We start from the raw sequence: 7043 nt of genomic DNA on the forward strand, positions 1-7043 counted from the left end.
TGCCGGGATCAGTCAGTCAGGCCCCGTCAGTCAAGGGTAGTGCTACGCACTCACCGTTGCCGAGATCAGAGGGGTGGTGATGGTGGTGTGTACATTTGGAGTTGGTAGGATGAGTCACATTGGTGGTCAAAGTCAAACTGGGAGACTGGGAAGTGTAGGGAGGTGCTGCACACTCACCTCCCGTGCTTCCCCAGGGCGGTCAGGATGGTGGGTCTTTGGAGTTGCCAGGATGAGTCACGGGAAGTGCTACGCACTCACCTTGCCAGGATCAGTTGCCAGGGTGGGGAGTACTGGTGGTGGTCGGTACAATTAGAGTTGCTAGGATGAGTCAGATTGGGGATCAAAGTCAACCTAGAAGGCTGGGAAGGGTAGGGAGGTGCTGCACACTCACCTCCCGTGCTTCCCAGGTGGGGTGGTGGTCTTTGGAGTTGTCAGGGTCAGTCAGGTTGGTATTGTTTTATTTTTATTATTTATTGTAGATTGCCAGACTCAGTCATTTTATTGAGGGGGAAGTAGGAGTTTTATTGTTTTTACTTTATTTATTTTTGTTTTTATTTATGTTTTATTTTTCATTTATTTTGGTAAGGGTAGGGAAGGGTAGGGAGGTGCTGCACACTCACCTCCCATGCTCCCCAGGTTACATTTGTAACATTTGTCAGATTGGTTGTTTTTGGAGTTGCGGGGGTCAGTCAGTCAGGCCCACTCAGTCAAGGGAAGTGCTACGCACTCACCTTGCCAAGACCAGAGGGGTGGTGGTGGTGGTCTGTACATCTGGAGTTGGTAGGATGAGTCACATTGGTGGTCAAAGCCAAACTGGGAGACTGGGAAGGGTAGGGAGGTGCTGCACACTCACCTCCCATGCTCCCCAGAGTCAGTCAGTTTGGTGGTCTGTTGCCAGATTACAGTAAGATTTGTAGGTCAGTCAGGTTGGTTGTTTTTATGGTTGCCAGGGTCAGAAAGGCAGGTGGTAGGGAAGTGCTACGCACTCACCTAGCCAGGACAGGGTAGGATGTAGGGATGTATGGATCAGGGTCAGAGTGGGACACAGAGTAGGAGGTACTGTTGGTCTGTACATTTGGAGTTGTTCTTTGAAGTTGCCAGGATGAGTCAGGTCAAACTGGGAGACTGGGAAGTGTAGGGAGGTGCTGCACACTCACCTCCCATGCTCCCCAGGGCCAGTCAGTTAGGTGATTACATATCTGTAAGTCAGTCAGGTTGGTTGTTTTTGGAGTTGCCAGGGTCAGTCAGTCAGGGTCAGTCCAGGGAAGTGCTACGCACTCACCTTGCCGAGATCAGAAGGGTGGTGGTGGTGGTGGTCTGTACAGTTGGAGTTGCTCTTTGGAGTTGGTAGGATGAGTCAGATTGGTGGTCAAAGTCAAACTGGGAGACTGGGAAGGGTAGGGAGGTGCTGCACACTCACCTCCCGTGCTTCCCAGGTGGGTGGTGGTCTTTGGGGTTGTCAGGGTCAGTCAGTTGGTATTGTTGGGAGTAGTTGGGTATTGTTGGGTCAGTTGGGAGTAGGAGTTTTATTGTTTTTGTTTTATTTACTTATTTTTTTCATTTATCTTTTTTTATTACTTTTATTATTTTTTTATACCTATATATATTTTATTCTTTTTGGTCTGGCAGTCCGTAGACTTGGGGAGAGAAGGGAAGTGCTGTGCACTCACCTCCCTTGCTCTCCCGAGGTCCGAGGTGGTAAGGAGGTTTTTATTTATTTTTATTTATTTATATATTTATCTTTATTTATTTATTTATTTTATTTTATTTTATTTATTTATTTTTTTTTTTTTTGCGTGGTAGGTTAGGAGACAAGGGAAGTGCTATGCACTCACCTTAATTCTTTATTTTTTCTTTTCTATCTTTTGCCGGAGACAAGGGAAGTGCTATGCACTCACTTTAATTCTTTATCTATTTTTTTTTCTATCTTTTGCCTGGTAGGTTGGAAGAGAAGGGAAGTGCTATGCACTCACCTTTATATTTTTTATTCTGTTAGGTTAAGAGAAGTGCTATGCACTTACCTTTATTTATTTTATTTTCATTTTTTTTTTGTTTTTTATTTTTTTTTGTTTTTATTATTTTTTGCCTGGTAGTCCGTAGACTTGCCAGGGTTAGGTAGGGGAGAGAAGGGAAGCGCTGTGCACTCACCTCCCTTGCTCTCCCGGGGGCCGGTAAGGCGGTGCCTTCCTCCCATGGGGAGGGGTAGGGAGGTGCTGCGCACTCACCTCCCCTCCTCCCCGTGGGCAGTTCCATCACACATGGTGATGGAGGGATGCTCTTTCAAGGTTTTTGTGAGTTCCGAGAGGGGGGTTCGAACCTACGCGCCCCTCACTTCCCTCACGCCAAACTCAAAGTGCATCACTCTACCCACTGGGCCACGAGGGCCCTTTTTCTTTTTTTTAAAGTTGGTCTATTTCCCCATCTTCCCCATCTTTTTTGTAAAGTTGCTCTATTTAACCACCTTATGTTCACGCCAGTATGTATTAAATAATTACGATGTGAATTATTTTCATGACGTTATTTATTTATTGTATTTTGTATGGGATATGACACTGGGTTCCCAAGACTGTCACTACGCCATGAAACCCCAACGGTAAACAAGATATATTTGAACACATCATTTCCCTTCCTGTGTTCATGCAGCACCAAAAGTTCAATAAGAAAAACTGCTGCTCATTCTATTGTGAACGTTCATCCCACAGTGATAATTAGATAACTGTTGACTTGTGGGAGTATGTCGTGGAGTACAAATACCAGTAGGTAAGATCAGAGAACTTTACAGAGGCAGGAATTCCTTGGTTATGGAGCAGCCTTCTGGAACTATCCCCTGTGCTGCACCACCACCACCACCACCGACAACAACAACAATAACAACACACCATTACACCTGTCCATCCTGCAGCACATGCAAAAAAAAACATGCAGTAAAAAAACCCAAAGTTGATATTATTCCACTTTAGAATTTACCAAATATTACACGATGTGTACTGAGCACTGGGCTATAGCGGACTACTGGAGTGGCGATCTGTGTATACAAGTGCCGCGTACTTCGTCAGTCCTTCGCCTGGGCCAAAAAACGGAAACGAATTCAAAGAATTCAATTCCAGTGTGAGAATACCGACAGTGGAAGAGAGTTACTTGTAACGGTAATTGCTAGGCAACTAGGCCTAAGGCCATACAGCTCCCGACGCCTCATCTGAAACCTGACCCCAATCCAATGTACACTAACTGAGATTGGTGGGTTCAGGAGTGAATGCAAAAATACTAACAACACATTATGAAAACGTTCTTGGCACAAAGAAGTGGCCGTGTTCATGACGTGTACCATATACCTACGTCCCTACTTCATAACCATGGGGAAGGACTTTCGCTCTGCAGGCATTATGTTATTGTAGCAGCAATGTCATAACAAGCTAATCGTTATTATTCCACACACTTGACCTTTGCTGAATATCATTTAAGTATTTTTTTCCACATATAAAATTAATCAATGAGTGCACGCGGGCCACACTAAATCAACTGGCGCGCGGGCCTACAGTTCAATGACACTGCTCTAGACATTTTTCTTTCCCACTCGACATAAATATAAACAACCAGAACGATCGCTTTTGGGGGATGGAAAACGAGTTTACCAATGACTCATCATAACAAAATATACGGTACTACCATAGACAGCACCCTATCAACGTACTCCTGGCTTGTTCATGAACACAGGTAGCTGTTGATAGGAAGCCTTAAATTACATCAGCCGCTTGAAAAAAAAAAAAAAAAAAAAAAAAAAACACGCCAGAGTTCAGCCGTGGACTCGCGCGTCATCAGCATCATCACCCAGTTGATTTGTCCAATTTTCCCTTATTGTTATTCAATAGCAATAAGAGAAAATGGGAAAAACTGCAAGGATAACCATGGTAACAGAAGGAAAATAAAGAAAAACATACGTGCACTCGACAACTTGAAAAAAAAAGTTTTGTCTTAGGTGGCGGTGAACAAACTTACCATATTAAATAAACTTGTTATGGCCAAATGGAGTATATATAAGCAACATATTAAAAAAAAAAAAAATAATAATAATAATAATGTAATTCATGGCAAACTAGATATCCTTAGACCAAATGCAAGAAAAAGCCAAAAATTGTGTTTTGGCCTAAAAAAGGCGAATCTGGCAGTCCTGATCTCCGACAACGTGACGTCATGCGCGGAAAATTGAAAAAAAAAAAAGTGTAACAAAAGTGGGCTTGCTGGGTTCTCTATACTGTGCCTGGCGCTTTCAAGGGAGGCATCAGTCAATCAGGCTCCGGCTACCATGCGACTCCTATAAGAGTGCACTTCTCGTAAAGGAGCGCCGCACTCCTGCAGCAGTGACCCCTGGTACCTCAAATCCCTATGACAGTCACTGATTGGGTAATTGAGTTTTCAATGCCCCTCACAGCTAATTGTTCATTATGTGATGAGAGAAGGAGGAGGAGGAGAAGGAGGAGGAGGAGGAGGAGGAGGAGGAGGAGGAGGAGGAGGAGGAGGAGGAGGAGGAGGAGGAGGAGGAGGAGAATAAAAACAAAGCCTAAAGAGCAAAAGTTCCTGAGGTCTTTACTGGGCTGTTTGGGTAACTACTCTACGCTAACTAGTGGAAGAGACAAACAGGATAGCACAGAAAGAGGAACCAAACGAATACAAAAGAAGTCCAAACAGTAACAGACCAAGAGGTCCTTGTAAGTCTGTTTGGGTAACTATTCTACTCTATTAGTGGTAGAGAAAGGATAGCACAGAAGAAGGGTCCTTCCATCCCCCACCCCCTATCCCTTCAGGCAAGGGTCACATGAAAAATGGTACCATGTTGTACAGAAAAAACAACATGAAGTGTGAGAGGAAACTAAAGAAAGACAGGAGGACTACTTCGACCACATACAATCTACATGCCAGCACGGACAGTATGGAGTGAACGTGTTCGTTATTCAGACACGAACAATGACAACCGGGAATTAGTGTCTACATACTTGTCAAGACAGGTTTTCAATGAGTGAACAGTACCTGAGTTAACGACGCTTGATGGAACACAATTCAACATATTTATGACACGATTGAAGTAAAATGTTTGGCTTCATTTGTTTGAAATCGCTTACCTATTATTTACTATTGTTTCTTGCAATATTAGACATGTTGAATCTTAGGAAGAATTCCGGTCTGATATTTGTGAAAGCCTTAAAAGTTTAGTAAAGCATAATCAGATCCCCTCTTAGCCTGCGTTTGGAGAGGGAGAATAGATCTCGTTCTTTAAGGCGTTCCTTGTAGGGTTTATTGCGAAGCCTTCGAGTAATTTTCGTTACTCTATTTCGTATTGTTTTTTTTTTTTTTATAATCTCTCAATATTCCTTTTATAACAGGATGACAAAAACTTTACATTGTATTCAAAATGAGGACGTACAAGTGAGTTGTATAAGGTGAGATTTTTTTTTTTTTCAGATTGGAAGGTGAAAACTATTAATTTATTGGCAATTTCAATGACTTCGTTGCATTGTTTGCTTGGTTCAAGATCTGTTGTCACTAAAGCTCCCAGATCTTTCTCAGGATCCAAACTTTTGATGGAGGATTACTTTTTATAATTTTCCTGCCGATTGCTATTTCCAATATTTGATACGTGGCATTTATCAAAATTAAAGTTATAAGCCACGTTTCACACCATTCAATGAGAGTGTATGCATCATTTTGCAAAATTTGACGCTGGTTTGGTGTCAGTCTTGTTAGCAATTTTAGTGTCTGTGAATTTTGACAGTTTACTTCTGATTCCTTCGTCTATGTCATTCATATATATTATGAAGAGGATCTGCCCTAAGATTGAACATTGAGGAACGCCACTGCTTACATTAACCCAATTTGAAGAATCAGAGTTTCTGGTGACCCCGCACTACAATATATATTGTACTGTCAAAAAAGAAGAAGAAAAAACGAAAAAAACAAAACAAAACAATAAGGGAGAGGAAAGAAAAAAAAGGTAGAATAAGTAAAAAGAAAGAAGAAATTGAGAAGATGAATGAAGTATGGAGAATAACAAACGATCATACTACACGGGAAAGGGAAGATAATTGGCACTTGATATCGAGGAAACCGAGAAAACACAAACAAGGACACAGGACCCAAGCACTCCACAACAGGAAGACGGCCATACAACCTGGGAAGGCAGCCTGGGTCAAGGAGGGATTAACGGTAATGATAGCAGGGGTGAGGCAGAGAAAGGATTTGAAAGGGAAAGTAGGCCAGGAGGCGTGAGGCACCAAGAAGGACAAGTCAGCCTACGCCCACTTAACGCTCCGCCTCCAAACTGCCCCTACCCTCTGACTGGCTTCTGTATCAAGCACCACGCCTGTGGGCGGATCACATGCATAGATGAGCAATGTGAATAGTAGATACGTAAAATGTTATGAAAATTACGATAGTTTTTGAGAGAAACAGGCAGTCCCAAACGACTGTATATTATAGCGTGTAACAGTGGAATAATTCAGTAGTGGAGAGTTGCGGAGAGTAGCAGACACAGACCCAGAGGTTCCAGAGGGTCTGACCAGAGAGGGGTCGAGATGGACGGAATAACTTGAAAGTAAGTGCAGTTTGAAAGCGTAATGCAGTCTATAAATCAATGATCTTATTAAAGGAGGAGCAGGATGTTTAACTGATGTTTTATGTTTGTTATGACAGATGTGTATGATGTACGAAGATTTACTCAGTCATGGAATGTTTATAGTAAGTGATGTGTTGCAGATATCACGTGTGTTTTTGTAACTGAACATTAATGGCGCCGACTGAATATTTGTTGTGTTTGAGCATTTCATATTGTCTGTGTTTTGCACGATGATTGCGCTGATCAGTGAATATGTTCAAGAAATATAAGGTAACACTTAATAACTTTGAATGATTTGAAGATGAATGCGAGTAAGAAATTTTGAGTTGTAAGAAATGTAAATAGTAGTTATTAATCAAAATATGAAAATGTTTGTGAGTTTTCCAGTAGCCTTTATAAACCAATTCTTTGCAACATCTCGGACCACGACACGTTA

The 7043-nt window shown here is 42.2% G+C and overlaps 2 long non-coding RNA genes across 2 annotated transcripts in view; one reads left to right on the forward strand and one right to left on the reverse strand.

The window, feature by feature from the left end:
* Positions 1–956: 956 nt before the first annotated feature.
* LOC135102169 (uncharacterized) lies at positions 957–2415 on the reverse strand. Its single transcript, XR_010269566.1, has 2 exons — positions 1899–2415; positions 957–1835 (listed from the first exon to the last, which is right to left on the reverse strand). It is a non-coding gene; the product is annotated as an uncharacterized LOC135102169 (long non-coding RNA).
* The window catches only part of LOC135102170 (uncharacterized), a 29837-nt gene continuing 24208 nt past the window's right edge, over positions 1415–7043 (forward strand). Inside the window, exon 1 of the long non-coding RNA XR_010269567.1 lies at positions 1415–1688. This is a non-coding gene — a long non-coding RNA (uncharacterized LOC135102170). The remainder of the gene's footprint in view (positions 1689–7043) is intronic.

Source organism: Scylla paramamosain, chromosome 7 (assembly GCF_035594125.1).
Source record: "Scylla paramamosain isolate STU-SP2022 chromosome 7, ASM3559412v1, whole genome shotgun sequence".
NCBI lineage: Eukaryota > Metazoa > Arthropoda > Malacostraca > Decapoda > Portunidae > Scylla > Scylla paramamosain.